This window comes from Camelus bactrianus, chromosome 27, assembly GCF_048773025.1.
Source record: "Camelus bactrianus isolate YW-2024 breed Bactrian camel chromosome 27, ASM4877302v1, whole genome shotgun sequence".
NCBI classification, from domain to species: Eukaryota; Metazoa; Chordata; class Mammalia; order Artiodactyla; family Camelidae; genus Camelus; species Camelus bactrianus.
Window position 1 is genome coordinate 102101 of NC_133565.1, and position 15714 is coordinate 117814.

General features: G+C 53.4%; 1 long non-coding RNA gene across 2 annotated transcripts; it reads left to right on the plus strand.

Moving 5' to 3' along the window:
* Positions 1-304: 304 nt before the first annotated feature.
* Positions 305-8147, plus strand: LOC141575247 (uncharacterized). Of its 2 annotated transcripts, none has more exons than XR_012502690.1 (8): positions 305-768; positions 1896-2049; positions 2991-3049; positions 3901-4033; positions 4438-4792; positions 6009-6162; positions 7103-7161; positions 8015-8147. It is a non-coding gene; the product is annotated as an uncharacterized LOC141575247 (long non-coding RNA). The 2 variants fall into 2 exon arrangements; XR_012502691.1 differs by having other exon boundaries at positions 4510-4792.
* Positions 8148-15714: the final 7567 nt, after the last annotated feature.

The window sequence follows — 15714 nt, forward strand, 5'->3', positions numbered from 1 at the left end:
ATGCAGGAGTTCCTGGGGTCAGTATCCAGTTCCTCCAATTAACGAGTGTGATACGGGGAAGGAAGGAAAGAAGGAAGGAAGGCGCAAAGGTTTTGATTCGCTTCAGCAGTGTCTTCGAAGGAAAGTCTAATCCTTCATTGTTTTCTGTGGTTTTTAGCCGATGCAGGACCTGGCGCGGCTCCGGTGTTGCCCGGCAGCGCCCGCCCTCCTGCGGCGGCCCCGGAGACCCAGGGAAGTGGGGTGGTCATGCTCTGTTGGGCCTCGTCCTGGGAAAGGTGATCTTCCCGTTCTCCCGGCAGCCGTTCCTGGAATCGTCTGCAAACTGTTTGTCCTGTGACGGGTCTGGCATGGCGTGTCGCTGCCTTTTTCAGACTCAAAACTCTTGCCCAGGAGCCAGTGGGCTGCTTCTCCCGGGAGCCCGTTGCCTTGGCTGGTGCCTGCAGGTGCAATGAGTGAGTGCTTAGGAGCCGGGGCCCGCAGACTTTGACAGTGGGTTTCACGAAGCAGCATGAGGAGAGTGAGCCCTCGCTCCACACTGACTTCTCCTGGCTCGGCTGACTCCTTCCTAACCTCCTGCACCTAGGGTTGCTCCTGGGTCACTGAGATGGGTTTCTGTGTCGTCGTTCTTTGGACTGGTTTCCCGGCTCAGGCCAGGTTATTCTCCTGTTTAGAATGTCCATTCAGATCCTGGCAACTGGAAAAAGGGCAAAGCCCGCCCTCCAGCTTTGTACGGTGTGCTTTGCGCAACTTGGAGTCTTCCTGGGTGTGGTAAGCTTCACAGCCCGACACAGTCTTTTCTCGGGAGGTAAGTGTGTCTTGGCCGCTGCCTCCAGTTGTACTCTGGGCAGAAAAGCCTGGCTCTCGGAGATGGTGCGTATTTAGTAGGGAATAGAGGCTGGAAGGGAAAGAGCCCGCCGGGAAAATGCCTCCTTCCCTTCGGGGGAATTCCGATGCGCACCAGAGTGCGTACGTTATGATTGTCCCCCACCCTGCGCCGGGACGGGCCTGCCCTGGAAGCTGTCAGAGCTGCTCGTCGGTCTCATTGCACAAGGTGGGGTTTTGCGCACGAGCTGGTACAGTCCCTTTGGTGTCAGGTGTGGGAATGAGACTCCCATCCTCACTCTCCCGTAGCACGCAGGTAGGGTGCGTTCCGTAGTGAACGTAAAATCCAGACGTCCCTGAGGATCGGGATGATTGTAGCGGAGCCTGAGTCCCTTCTGAGGACAGCTTTGTCCCCTCAGGAGCCCTTGGCCAGCTCCGCCGCAGGACTCCGGGATGCCCAGCTCCTCAGGGCACTTTGCGCCCAGGGGAAGCCCCTGTGGGGCGGAGGAGGGCCCTTTGTGAGGAGGGGCCGAGAGGGCCTTGCAGGGTCCTGCAGGCAGAGCCCTGCAGGCAGAGCCCTGCAGGCAGAGCCCTGCAGGCAGAGCGGTGACCCTGGTGCGGCTCTGCTTGCTCGTGTGGAGAATGAGCTCTTCACCTCTGTCCCGTCTCCGTGTTCCTGGCCTGCGCCGGGCAAGCTTGCGTGGACTGGGGAAGGTGGCGGGGAGGGCCGTCCCACCCAGAGCGGCTGGCTGTTGGGAAAGCGCTAGTTTGCCTGTGTGCTGGAAGCTCTGTGTGCAGCCTCTCGGGCAGGAGGACCCTTGGCTTCCTCCAATTGGAGACAGCAGTGGATGCGACGTGTGGCGTCAGGGTCATATCCCCGTATCCCCCTGTGCGGCCCAGGCTGCAGGCAGGCCCCAGAGGCCTGGGCGGAATGTGTGGCACCGTGCTGCTCTCTGGGCACCCGGTGGAGGAGTGGGTGCCCGGTGCCGACGGCTGCTGCGTTGGGTTTCGTGTCTTGTCGGTTTTGGCTCTTTTGTCTGTCATCCAACCCAGCCCTCCCTTCTATCCTGCAGGTCACCCCGTGGGCCGGAGGGCCCCAACTTTTCCGAGGACCAGCCAGTGTGGCCTGCCACGGGTGCGGCCCGTCGTCGCCCAGCTGGGCACCTGCACCTGGTCCTCCTTGGTGCCCTGTGCAACCTCGCCCCCCACCGCCAGCTGCTCCGCTCGGTAAGAGGAAAGCATAGTCCTCTGTTTCTTCCTTGAGTCACTGCAGAAGAAGGGCAGATCGCTCTCCGGGTCTTCCCCGTGCACGGGCGGCCGTGACTGTGATCACGGCCGTGTCCCTCTGGTCCCTTAGCAGAAGAACTGGATGGACCGCGTCTTCCCATTCCTGCCCTGGGGAGGGAGTTGTCTGTTGTAGAGGGAAAGATGGTCCTCGAACGGAGGGCAGACCAATCGGTTCTGCACACGGGCCTTCATCAAACACCACGTTCCGGGCTCCCTGGAGGACAAGCCCGCCCCTGTCACTGTCTGCAGCGAGTGGAGCCCTGACATTCCACAGCCGATGATCGGTTATGGAAGACACACCCGAATCCGGGGCCTGTGTTCTCCTCAGTCATTTGTACTGTGACCTGTCTCCCACTCGGTCTGATGTAAGACTTAGTGTGATACGCGGAATAAGGCCGCAAAGATCTTTTGCGCTTCAGCAAACTAACATGTTTTGTAAGGCAGTGAACCGTGAAAGAGTGTTTTGTATTTTATTTTATCTATACCGAGAAGCGAGTTGACTTGGGGAATTACATAGTTTTGTGGTAAATAGAATGCTTGCTTAGCATGCCGAATTCCATTTGCTCATTCCCGGTACCTCCATTTAAAAACAGAAGAAAAGAAAAAACAAAAACAAGAGCAAACTTCAAATGTTAGAAATACATAGTGCGCAAACCCAACTTCCATATCCATTCTTTTTACGTGTTTTCTTCTTACTACTTGGTTTGAAAGATATCCCAAACGTGACTTAAGCATTTTTTTCAGAAAATGCTCTAACTCTTTGAAAGTCTTTTCTGCCACTTTTGTTTGGACACATCCACGAACGGAGATAGACACACATGGTTGTTTTAATATACATTCGTGAATATTCTCATTAATGTACCTGTGACTACATTTTACAGATGGTGTGTCAGTGCGCCACTTTACAGAAGGTAGAGGAAGAGAATTTTCCTGGGATGAGGTACAGTCTCTTGTTGTTAATGTCCTTGAGTGACTATATATGTACCAGGGGATTCTGAGACATAAACCGGGGGTTGGTGTGAGTGTGCATCTTCACGTTTGCATCTGCTGATGAGAATTTTTGACTTATGCTTTTAACTTACAGTTTAGGATGTGATTCTGTGCTTAATGCCGTAGGACTGGATAATGTACTTGTGTTCATTTTCCAGACTCACCTAGTGAAACCGGTGTCTGTGTGGGCATTCTTTTTTTCAGGGTCTTTCCCTTACAATTTATTAGAGGATATTGAAAAGAAATTCATCCCTGGGAAAGTTAGGTGTATCTTGGAGTTGGTTCTTGTTTTAGCCGTCCTCACTTGAAATTAATTAAATGATGTTTCATTTTCAAGGCAGCATGTTTTGTCTTCCCATTCCACCGCCAGTAACAGTGGTCTAGTTCCTTAATGCCTTACGCTGTTTCCCACCTGCTCCTTTTACTCAGGCTGCCCTTCCCCAAAGCCCCTCCACATCCCCCCTCTGCACTTGATCTCTCTTTTACGAAACAGTGCGGTCTTCCCAGCATTCCCTGAGCTATCCACGTGCAGCGGACTCTCCTGTCCTTTGTGGTGTTACTGTACCCGTTCACCTAGTTGTAAAGCTGTTGAAACTTTTCTGTGCTGATATGTTTTAATGGATCTTGTGCCTCTGGCAGAACAGAGAGGAGAATCTGCCTTTTACTTGTACCGCCAGCTTCTCCCAGGATAGGGCTTATGTTCTGATAGCTTCGGTAAATAACTGTTGTCTACCTGACTGTCTAAGCGTAGGCACATTATATGAAGTTCGGTTCCTGATTTATCTTGTTTTGTGTTCTTAGGAAGGGGCGAGTAAGCCCGAAATTACAAAACTGGAGTATGCTACTGGGACTGTAGAAGTGGCTCTGCAGGAGCTGACGGATCATAAAACACTGACATCTTTTGGTTGAGCAAACGGAGGTTATTATACACTGGGTAAGTTAGTGAACGTGGCTGCAATTTCTTGTTCTCTGGGCCTAGAAACTAGTGTGCTCTGGGGGGAAGGGTATATGTAGTTCATCAGTAGAGCGAATGCGGGCTTAGCCTGCAGGAGTTCCTGGGGTCAGTATACAGTTCCTCCAAGAAACGAGTGTGATACGGGGAAGGAAGGAAGGAAGGAAGGCGCAAAGTCTTTGTTTGGCTTCAGCAGTGTCTTCGCAGGAAATCCTAATCCTCCATACTAATGTGTGGTTTTTAAACGACGCGGGACTTGGCGCGGCTCCGGTTTGTACCGGCAGCGACCGCCCACCTGCGGCGGCCCCGGAAGCCCAGGGATGTGGGAGGCTCATGCTCTGTTCTTCCTCTTCCTGGGAAAGGTGATATTCCCGTTCTCCCGGCAGCCGTTCCTGGCCTTGTCTGCAGAATGTGTGTCCTGTGACGGGTCTGGCGTGGTGTGTCGCTGCCTTTTTCAGACTCAAAACTCTTGCCCAGGAGGCAGTGGGCTGCTTCTCCCGGGAGCCCGTCGCCTTGGCTGGTGCCTGCAGGAGCCATGAGGGAGTGCTTAGGAGTCGGGGCCCGCAGACTTTGACTGTGGATTTCTCGAAGCAGCGTGAGGAGAGTGAGCCCTCGCTCCACACTGAATTCTCCTGGCTCGGCTGACTCCTTCCTGACCTCCTGCAGCTGGGGTTGCTCCTGTGTCACTGAGACGGATTTCTGTGTCGTCGTTCTTTTGACTGGTTTCCCGGCTCAGGCCAGGTGATTCTCCTGTTTAAAATGTCCATTCAGATCCTGGTAAAAGGAAAAGGGTCAAAGCCCTCCCTCCACCTTTGTACGGTGTGCTTTGTGCAACTTGGAGTCTTCCTGGGAGTGGTAAACGTCACAGCCCGTCACTGTCTTTTCTCGGGAGGTAACTGTGTCTTGGCCGCTGCCTCCAGTTGTACTCTGGGCAGAAAAGCCTGGCTCTCTGAGATGGTGCGTTTGTAGTAGGAAATAGAGGCTGGAAGGGAAAGAGCCCGCCGTGAAAATGCCTCCTTCCCTGCGGGGGAATTCCGACACGCACCAGAGTGCGTACTTTGTGTGTGTTCCCCCACCCTGTGCCAGGTCGGGACTGCCCTGGAAGCTGTCAGAGCTGCTCGACGGTCTCATGGCACACGGTGGGGTTTTGCGCACGAGCTGGTACAGTCCCTTTGGTATCAGTTGTGGGGTTGAGACTCCCCACGTCACTCTCCCATAGCACGCAGGTAGGGAGCGTTCCGTTACGAACATAAAATCCAGACGTCCCTCAGGATAGGGATGATTCTAGCGGAGCCTGAGTCCCTTCTGAGGACAGCCTTGTCCCTTCAGGAGCCCTTGGCCAGCTCCGCCGCAGGACTCCGGGATGCCCAGCACCCCAGTGCTCTTTGCCCCGAGGGGAAGCCCCTGCGGGGCGGAGGACGGCCCTTTGTGAGGAGGGGGCAGAGAGGGCCTGGCAGTGTCCTGCAGGCAGAGCCTTCCAGGCAGAGCGGTTACCCTGGTGCAGCTCTGCTTGCTCGTGTGGAGAATGAGTTCTTCACCTTCGTCCCGTCTCCGTGTTCCTGGTCCACGCCGGGCCAGCTTGCGTGGAGCTGGGGAAGGTGGCGGGGAGGGCCGTCCCGACCAGAGCGGCTGGCTGTTGGGAAGGCGCTAGTTTGCCCGTGTGCTGGAAGCTCTGTGTGCAGCCTCCTGGGCAGTAGGACCCTTGGCTTCCTCCACTTGGAGACAGCGGCGGCGGCGACGTGAGGCATCATGGTCGTATCCCCGTGTCACCCTGTGCGGCCCAGGCTGCAGGCAGGCCCCAGAGTGCTGGGCGGAGCTTGTGGCACCGTGCTGCTCTCTGGGCACCCGGTGGAGGGGAGGGTGCCCGGTGCCGACGTCTGCTGCTTTGGGTTTCGGCTCTTGTCGGTGTTGGCGCTTTTGTCTGTCATTCAACCCAGCCATCCCTTCTGTCCTGCAGGTCACACCGTGGGCCGGAGGGCCCCAAGCTTTCCCAGAACCAGCCTGCGTGGCCTGCCACGGGTGCGGCCCGTCGTCGCCCAGCTGGGCACCTGCACCTGGTCCCCCTTGGTGCCCTGTGCATCCTCGCCCCCCACTTCCAGCTGCTCCGCTCGGTAAGAGGAAAGCATAGTCCTCTGTTTCTTCCTGGAGTCACTGCAGAAGAAGGGCAGATCGCTCTCCGGGGCTTCCCCGTGCACGGGCGGCCGTGACTGTGATCACGGCCGTGTCCCTCTGGTCCCTTAGCAGAAGAACTTGATGGACTGCGTCTTCCCATTCCTGCCCTGGGGAGGGAGTTGTCTGTTGTAGAGGGAAAGATGGTCCTCAAACGGAGGGCAGACCTATAGGTTCTGCACACGGGCCTTCAACAAACACCACGTTCCGGGCTCCCTGGAGGACAAGCCCGCCCCTGTCACTGTCTGCAGCGAGTGGATCCCTGACATTCCACAGCCGATGATCGGTTATGGAAGACACACCCGAATCCGGGGCCTGTGGTCTCTTCAGTCATTTGTCCTGTGACCTGTCTCCCACTCGGTCTGATGTAAGACTTAGTGTGATACGCGGTATAAGGCCGCAAAGATCTTTTGCGCTTCAGCAAACTAACATGTTTTGTAAGGCAGTGAACCGTGAAAGAGAGTTTTGTATTTTATTTAATCTATGCCGAGAAGCTAGTTGACTCGGGGAATTACATAGTTTTGTGGTAAATAGAATGCTTGCTTAGCATGCCGAATTCCATTTGCTCATTCCCGGTACCTCCATTTAAAAACAGAAGAAAAGAAAAAACAAAAACAAGAGCAAACTTCAAATGTTAGAAATATATAGTGCGCAAACCCAACTTCCATATCCATTCTTTTTACGTGTTTTCTTCTTACTACTTGGTTTGAAAGATATCCCAACCGTGACTTAAGCATTTTTTTCAGAAAATGCTCTAACTCTTTGAAAGTCTTTTCTGCCACTTTTGTTTGGACACATCCACGAACGGAGATAGACACACATGGTTGTTTAATATACATTCGTGAATATTCTCATTAATGTACCTGTGACTACATTTCACAGATGGTGTGTCAGTGCGCCACTTTACAGAAGGGAGAGGAAGAGAATCTTCCTGGGATGAGGTACAGTCTCTTGTTGTTAATGTCCTTGAGTGACTATATATGTACCAGTGGATTCTGAGACATAAACCGGGGGTTGGTGTGAGTGTGCATCTTCACGTTTGCATCTGCTGATGAGAATTTTTGACTTATGCTTTTAACTTACAGTTTAGGATGTGATTCTGTGCTTAATGCCGTAGGACTGGATAATGCACTTGTGTTCAATTTCCAGACTCACCTAATGAAGCCAGTGTCTGTATGTGCATTCTTGTTTTCAGGGTCTTTCCATTACAATTCATTAGAGGATATTGAAAAGAAATTCATCCCTGGGAAAGTTAGGTGCATCTTGATGGTGGTTCTTGTTTTAGCCGTTCTCACTTGAAATTAATTAAGTGATGTTTCATTTTCAAGGCAGCAAGTTTTGTTTTACCTTTCCACCGCCAGTAACAGTGGTCTAGTTTCCTTAATGCCTTATGCTGTTTCTCACCTGCTCCTTTTACTCAGGCCGCCCTTCCCGAAATCCCATCCAAATCCCCCCTCTGCGCTGGATCTCTCTTTTACGAAACAGTGCGGTCTTCCCAGCATTCCCTGAGATATCCACGTGCAGCGGACTCTCCTGTCCTTTGTGGAGTTACTGTACCCATTCACCTCAGTTGTAGAGCTGTTGAAACTTTTATGTGCTGATTTGTTTTCATGGATCCTGTGCCTCTGGAAGAACAGAGAGGAGAATCTGCCTTTTATTTTTTACCGCCAGCTTCTCCCAGGATAGGGCTTATGTTCTGATAGCTTCGGTAAATAACTGTTGTCTAACTGAATGAATAAGCGTAGGCACATGGTCTGAACTTCGGTTCCTGATTTATCTTGTTTGTGTTCCTAGGAAGGGGCGACTTAGCCCGAAATTACAAAACCGGTGTACGCTACTGGGACTGTAGAATTGGCTCTGCAGGAGCTGACGGATCATAAAACACTGACCACTGTTGGTGGATCACACGGAGCTTATTATACACTGGGTAAGTTAGTGAACGTGGCTGGCATTTCTTGTTCTCTCTGACTAGAAATTAGTGTGCTCTGGGGGGAAGGGTATATGTAGCTCAGCAGTAGAGCGAATGCGGGCTTAGCATGCAGGAGTTCCTGGGGTCAGTATCCAGTTCCTCCAATTAACGAGTGTGATACGGGGAAGGAAGGAAAGAAGGAAGGAAGGCGCAAAGGTTTTGATTCGCTTCAGCAGTGTCTTCGAAGGAAAGTCTAATCCTTCATTGTTTTCTGTGGTTTTTAGCCCATGCAGGACCTGGCGCGGCTCCGGTGTGGCCCGGCAGCGCCCGCCCTCCTGCGGCGGCCCCGGAGACCCAGGGAAGTGGGGTGGTCATGCTCTGTTGGGCCTCGTCCTGGGAAAGGTGATCTTCCCGTTCTCCCGGCAGCCGTTCCTGGAATCGTCTGCAAACTGTTTGTCCTGTGACGGGTCTGGCATGGCGTGTCGCTGCCTTTTTCAGACTCAAAACTCTTGCCCAGGAGCCAGTGGGCTGCTTCTCCCGGGAGCCCGTTGCCTTGGCTGGTGCCTGCAGGAGCAATGAGTGAGTGCTTAGGAGCCGGGGCCCGCAGACTTTGACAGTGGGTTTCACGAAGCAGCATGAGGAGAGTGAGCCCTCGCTCCACACTGACTTCTCCTGGCTCGGCTGACTCCTTCCTAACCTCCTGCACCTAGGGTTGCTCCTGGGTCACTGAGATGGGTTTCTGTGTCGTCGTTCTTTGGACTGGTTTCCCGGCTCAGGCCAGGTTATTCTCCTGTTTAGAATGTCCATTCAGATCCTGGCAACTGGAAAAAGGGCAAAGCCCGCCCTCCAGCTTTGTACGGTGTGCTTTGCGCAACTTGGAGTCTTCCTGGGTGTGGTAAGCTTCACAGCCCGACACAGTCTTTTCTCGGGAGGTAAGTGTGTCTTGGCCGCTGCCTCCAGTTGTACTCTGGGCAGAAAAGCCTGGCTCTCGGAGATGGTGCGTATTTAGTAGGGAATAGAGGCTGGAAGGGAAAGAGCCCGCCGGGAAAATGCCTCCTTCCCTTCGGGGGAATTCCGATGCGCACCAGAGTGCGTACGTTATGATTGTCCCCCAACCTGCGCCGGGTCGGGCCTGCCCTGGAAGCTGTCAGAGCTGCTCGTCGTTCGCATATCACACCGTGGGGTTTTTGTGCACGAGCTGGTACAGTCCCTTTGGTGTCAGGTGTGGGAATGAGACTCCCATCGTCACTCTCCCGTAGCACGCAGGTAGGGTGCGTTCCGTAGTGAACGTAAAATCCAGACGTCCCTGAGGATCGGGATGATTGTAGCGGAGCCTGAGTCCCTTCTGAGGACAGCTTTGTCCCCTCAGGAGCCCTTGGCCAGCTCCGCCGCAGGACTCCGGGATGCCCAGCTCCTCAGGGCACTTTGCGCCCAGGGGAAGCCCCTGTGGGGCGGAGGAGGGCCCTTTGTGAGGAGGGGCCGAGAGGGCCTTGCAGGGTCCTGCAGGCAGAGCCCTGCAGGCAGAGCCCTGCAGGCAGAGCCCTGCAGGCAGAGCGGTGACCCTGGTGCGGCTCTGCTTGCTCGTGTGGAGAATGAGCTCTTCACCTCTGTCCCGTCTCCGTGTTCCTGGCCTGCGCCGGGCAAGCTTGCGTGGACTGGGGAAGGTGGCGGGGAGGGCCGTCCCACCCAGAGCGGCTGGCTGTTGGGAAAGCGCTAGTTTGCCTGTGTGCTGGAAGCTCTGTGTGCAGCCTCTCGGGCAGGAGGACCCTTGGCTTCCTCCAATTGGAGACAGCGGTGGATGCGACGTGTGGCGTCAGGGTCATATCCCCGTATCCCCCTGTGCGGCCCAGGCTGCAGGCAGGCCCCAGAGGCCTGGGCGGAATGTGTGGCACCGTGCTGCTCTCTGGGCACCCGGTGGAGGAGTGGGTGCCCGGTGCCGACGGCTGCTGCGTTGGGTTTCGTGTCTTGTCGGTTTTGGCTCTTTTGTCTGTCATCCAACCCAGCCCTCCCTTCTATCCTGCAGGTCACCCCGTGGGCCGGAGGGCCCCAACTTTTCCGAGGACCAGCCAGTGTGGCCTGCCACGGGTGCGGCCCGTCGTCGCCCAGCTGGGCACCTGCACCTGGTCCTCCTTGGTGCCCTGTGCAACCTCGCCCCCCACCGCCAGCTGCTCCGCTCGGTAAGAGGAAAGCATAGTCCTCTGTTTCTTCCTTGAGTCACTGCAGAAGAAGGGCAGATCGCTCTCCGGGTCTTCCCCGTGCACGGGCGGCCGTGACTGTGATCACGGCCGTGTCCCTCTGGTCCCTTAGCAGAAGAACTGGATGGACCGCGTCTTCCCATTCCTGCCCTGGGGAGGGAGTTGTCTGTTGTAGAGGGAAAGATGGTCCTCGAACGGAGGGCAGACCAATCGGTTCTGCCCACGGGCCTTCATCAAACACCACGTTCCGGGCTCCCTGGAGGACAAGCCCGCCCCTGTCACTGTCTGCAGCGAGTGGAGCCCTGACATTCCACAGCCGATGATCGGTTATGGAAGACACACCCGAATCCGGGGCCTGTGTTCTCCTCAGTCATTTGTACTGTGACCTGTCTCCCACTCGGTCTGATGTAAGACTTAGTGTGATACGCGGAATAAGGCCGCAAAGATCTTTTGCGCTTCAGCAAACTAACATGTTTTGTAAGGCAGTGAACCGTGAAAGAGTGTTTTGTATTTTATTTTATCTATACCGAGAAGCGAGTTGACTCGGGGAATTACATAGTTTTGTGGTAAATAGAATGCTTGCTTAGCATGCCGAATTCCATTTGCTCATTCCCGGTACCTCCATTTAAAAACAGAAGAAAAGAAAAAACAAAAACAAGAGCAAACTTCAAATGTTAGAAATACATAGTGCGCAAACCCAACTTCCATATCCATTCTTTTTACGTGTTTTCTTCTTACTACTTGGTTTGAAAGATATCCCAAACGTGACTTAAGCATTTTTTTCAGAAAATGCTCTAACTCTTTGAAAGTCTTTTCTGCCACTTTTGTTTGGACACATCCACGAACGGAGATAGACACACATGGTTGTTTTAATATACATTCGTGAATATTCTCATTAATGTACCTGTGACTACATTTTACAGATGGTGTGTCAGTGCGCCACTTTACAGAAGGTAGAGGAAGAGAATTTTCCTGGGATGAGGTACAGTCTCTTGTTGTTAATGTCCTTGAGTGACTATATATGTACCAGGGGATTCTGAGACATAAACCGGGGGTTGGTGTGAGTGTGCATCTTCACGTTTGCATCTGCTGATGAGAATTTTTGACTTATGCTTTTAACTTACAGTTTAGGATGTGATTCTGTGCTTAATGCCGTAGGACTGGATAATGTACTTGTGTTCATTTTCCAGACTCACCTAGTGAAACCGGTGTCTGTGTGGGCATTCTTTTTTTCAGGGTCTTTCCCTTACAATTTATTAGAGGATATTGAAAAGAAATTCATCCCTGGGAAAGTTAGGTGTATCTTGGAGTTGGTTCTTGTTTTAGCCGTCCTCACTTGAAATTAATTAAATGATGTTTCATTTTCAAGGCAGCATGTTTTGTCTTCCCATTCCACCGCCAGTAACAGTGGTCTAGTTTCCTTAATGCCTTACGCTGTTTCCCACCTGCTCCTTTTACTCAGGCTGCCCTTCCCCAAAGCCCCTCCACATCCCCCCTCTGCACTTGATCTCTCTTTTACGAAACAGTGCGGTCTTCCCAGCATTCCCTGAGCTATCCACGTGCAGCGGACTCTCCTGTCCTTTGTGGTGTTACTGTACCCGTTCACCTAGTTGTAAAGCTGTTGAAACTTTTCTGTGCTGATATGTTTTAATGGATCTTGTGCCTCTGGCAGAACAGAGAGGAGAATCTGCCTTTTACTTGTACCGCCAGCTTCTCCCAGGATAGGGCTTATGTTCTGATAGCTTCGGTAAATAACTGTTGTCTACCTGACTGTCTAAGCGTAGGCACATTATATGAAGTTCGGTTCCTGATTTATCTTGTTTTGTGTTCTTAGGAAGGGGCGAGTAAGCCCGAAATTACAAAACTGGAGTATGCTACTGGGACTGTAGAAGTGGCTCTGCAGGAGCTGACGGATCATAAAACACTGACATCTTTTGGTTGAGCAAACGGAGGTTATTATACACTGGGTAAGTTAGTGAACGTGGCTGCAATTTCTTGTTCTCTGGGCCTAGAAACTAGTGTGCTCTGGGGGGAAGGGTATATGTAGTTCATCAGTAGAGCGAATGCGGGCTTAGCCTGCAGGAGTTCCTGGGGTCAGTATACAGTTCCTCCAAGAAACGAGTGTGATACGGGGAAGGAAGGAAGGAAGGAAGGCGCAAAGTCTTTGTTTGGCTTCAGCAGTGTCTTCGCAGGAAATCCTAATCCTCCATACTAATGTGTGGTTTTTAAACGACGCGGGACTTGGCGCGGCTCCGGTTTGTACCGGCAGCGACCGCCCACCTGCGGCGGCCCCGGAAGCCCAGGGATGTGGGAGGCTCATGCTCTGTTCTTCCTCTTCCTGGGAAAGGTGATATTCCCGTTCTCCCGGCAGCCGTTCCTGGCCTTGTCTGCAGAATGTGTGTCCTGTGACGGGTCTGGTGTGGTGTGTCGCTGCCTTTTTCAGACTCAAAACTCTTGCCCAGGAGGCAGTGGGCTGCTTCTCCCGGGAGCCCGTCGCCTTGGCTGGTGCCTGCAGGAGCCATGAGGGAGTGCTTAGGAGTCGGGGCCCGCAGACTTTGACTGTGGATTTCTCGAAGCAGCGTGAGGAGAGTGAGCCCTCGCTCCACACTGAATTCTCCTGGCTCGGCTGACTCCTTCCTGACCTCCTGCAGCTGGGGTTGCTCCTGTGTCACTGAGACGGATTTCTGTGTCGTCGTTCTTTTGACTGGTTTCCCGGCTCAGGCCAGGTGATTCTCCTGTTTAAAATGTCCATTCAGATCCTGGTAAAAGGAAAAGGGTCAAAGCCCTCCCTCCACCTTTGTACGGTGTGCTTTGTGCAACTTGGAGTCTTCCTGGGAGTGGTAAACGTCACAGCCCGTCACTGTCTTTTCTCGGGAGGTAACTGTGTCTTGGCCGCTGCCTCCAGTTGTACTCTGGGCAGAAAAGCCTGGCTCTCTGAGATGGTGCGTTTGTAGTAGGAAATAGAGGCTGGAAGGGAAAGAGCCCGCCGTGAAAATGCCTCCTTCCCTGCGGGGGAATTCCGACACGCACCAGAGTGCGTACTTTGTGTGTGTTCCCCCACCCTGTGCCAGGTCGGGACTGCCCTGGAAGCTGTCAGAGCTGCTCGACGGTCTCATGGCACACGGTGGGGTTTTGCGCACGAGCTGGTACAGTCCCTTTGGTATCAGTTGTGGGGTTGAGACTCCCCACGTCACTCTCCCATAGCACGCAGGTAGGGAGCGTTCCGTTACGAACATAAAATCCAGACGTCCCTCAGGATAGGGATGATTCTAGCGGAGCCTGAGTCCCTTCTGAGGACAGCCTTGTCCCTTCAGGAGCCCTTGGCCAGCTCCGCCGCAGGACTCCGGGATGCCCAGCACCCCAGTGCTCTTTGCCCCGAGGGGAAGCCCCTGCGGGGCGGAGGACGGCCCTTTGTGAGGAGGGGGCAGAGAGGGCCTGGCAGTGTCCTGCAGGCAGAGCCTTCCAGGCAGAGCGGTTACCCTGGTGCAGCTCTGCTTGCTCGTGTGGAGAATGAGTTCTTCACCTTCGTCCCGTCTCCGTGTTCCTGGTCCACGCCGGGCCAGCTTGCGTGGAGCTGGGGAAGGTGGCGGGGAGGGCCGTCCTGACCAGAGCGGCTGGCTGTTGGGAAGGCGCTAGTTTGCCCGTGTGCTGGAAGCTCTGTGTGCAGCCTCCTGGGCAGTAGGACCCTTGGCTTCCTCCACTTGGAGACAGCGGCGGCGGCGACGTGAGGCATCATGGTCGTATCCCCGTGTCACCCTGTGCGGCCCAGGCTGCAGGCAGGCCCCAGAGTGCTGGGCGGAGCTTGTGGCACCGTGCTGCTCTCTGGGCACCCGGTGGAGGGGAGGGTGCCCGGTGCCGACGTCTGCTGCTTTGGGTTTCGGCTCTTGTCGGTGTTGGCGCTTTTGTCTGTCATTCAACCCAGCCATCCCTTCTGTCCTGCAGGTCACACCGTGGGCCGGAGGGCCCCAAGCTTTCCCAGAACCAGCCTGCGTGGCCTGCCACGGGTGCGGCCCGTCGTCGCCCAGCTGGGCACCTGCACCTGGTCCCCCTTGGTGCCCTGTGCATCCTCGCCCCCCACTTCCAGCTGCTCCGCTCGGTAAGAGGAAAGCATAGTCCTCTGTTTCTTCCTGGAGTCACTGCAGAAGAAGGGCAGATCGCTCTCCGGGGATTCCCCGTGCACGGGTGGCCGTGACTGGGCTCACGGCCGTGTACCTCTGGTCCCTTTGCAGACGCATTTGATGGACCGCATATTCCCCATCCTGCCCTGGGGAGGGAGTTGTCTGTTGTAGAGGGATAGTGGGTCCTCTGACGGAGGGCAGACTTGTCGGTACTGCACACGGGCCTTCAACAGATACAACGTTCCGGGATCCCTGGAGGACAAGCCTGCCCCTGTCACTGTCTGCAGTGAGTGGAGCCCTGACCTTCCACAGCCGATGATCGGTTATGGAAGACACACCCGAACCCGGGGCCTGTGGTCTCTTCAGTCAAGGGTCCTGAGACCTGTCTCCCACTCGGTCTGATGTGAGACTTAGTGTGGTATGGGGAAGAAGGCCTCAAAGATCTTTTGCGCTTCAGCAAACTAACATGTTTTGTAAGGCAGTGAACCGTGAAATAGTGTTTTGTATTTTATTTTATCTATGCCGAGAAGCTAGTTGACTCGGTGAATTACATAGTTTAGTGATAAATAGAATGCTTGCTTAGCATGCCGAATTCCGTGTGCTCATTCCTGGTACCTCCATTTAAAAACAGAAGAAAAGAAAAAACAAAAACAAGAGCAAACTTCAAATGTTAGAAATACATAGTGCGCAAACTCAAATTTCATAGCCATTCTTTTCACGTGTTTTCCTCTTACTACTTGGTTTGATATATATCCCAACCCTGACTTAAGCATTTTTTTCAGAAAATTCTCTAACTCTTTGAAAGTCTTTTCTGCCACTTTTGTTTTGACACATCCACGAACGGAGATAGATGCACATGGTTGTTTTAATATACATTCGTGAATATTCTCATTAATGTACCTGTAACTACATTTTACAGATGGTGTGTCAGTGCGCCACTTTACAGAAGAGAGAGGAAGAAAATCTTCCTGGGATGAGGTACAGTCTCTTGTTGTTAATATCTTTGTGTGACTATATAAGTACCAGGGGATTCTGAGACATGAACCGGGGGTTGATGTGAGTGTGCATCTTCACGATTGCATCTGCTGATGAGAAATTTTGACTTATGCTTTTAACTTACAGTTTAGGATGTGATTCTGTGCTTAATGCCGTAAGAATGAATAATGTACTTGTGTTCATTTTCCAGACTCACCTAGTGAAACCACTGTCTGTGTGGGCATTCTTATTTTCAGGGTCTTTCCCTTACACTTCATTAGAGGGTATTGAAAAGAA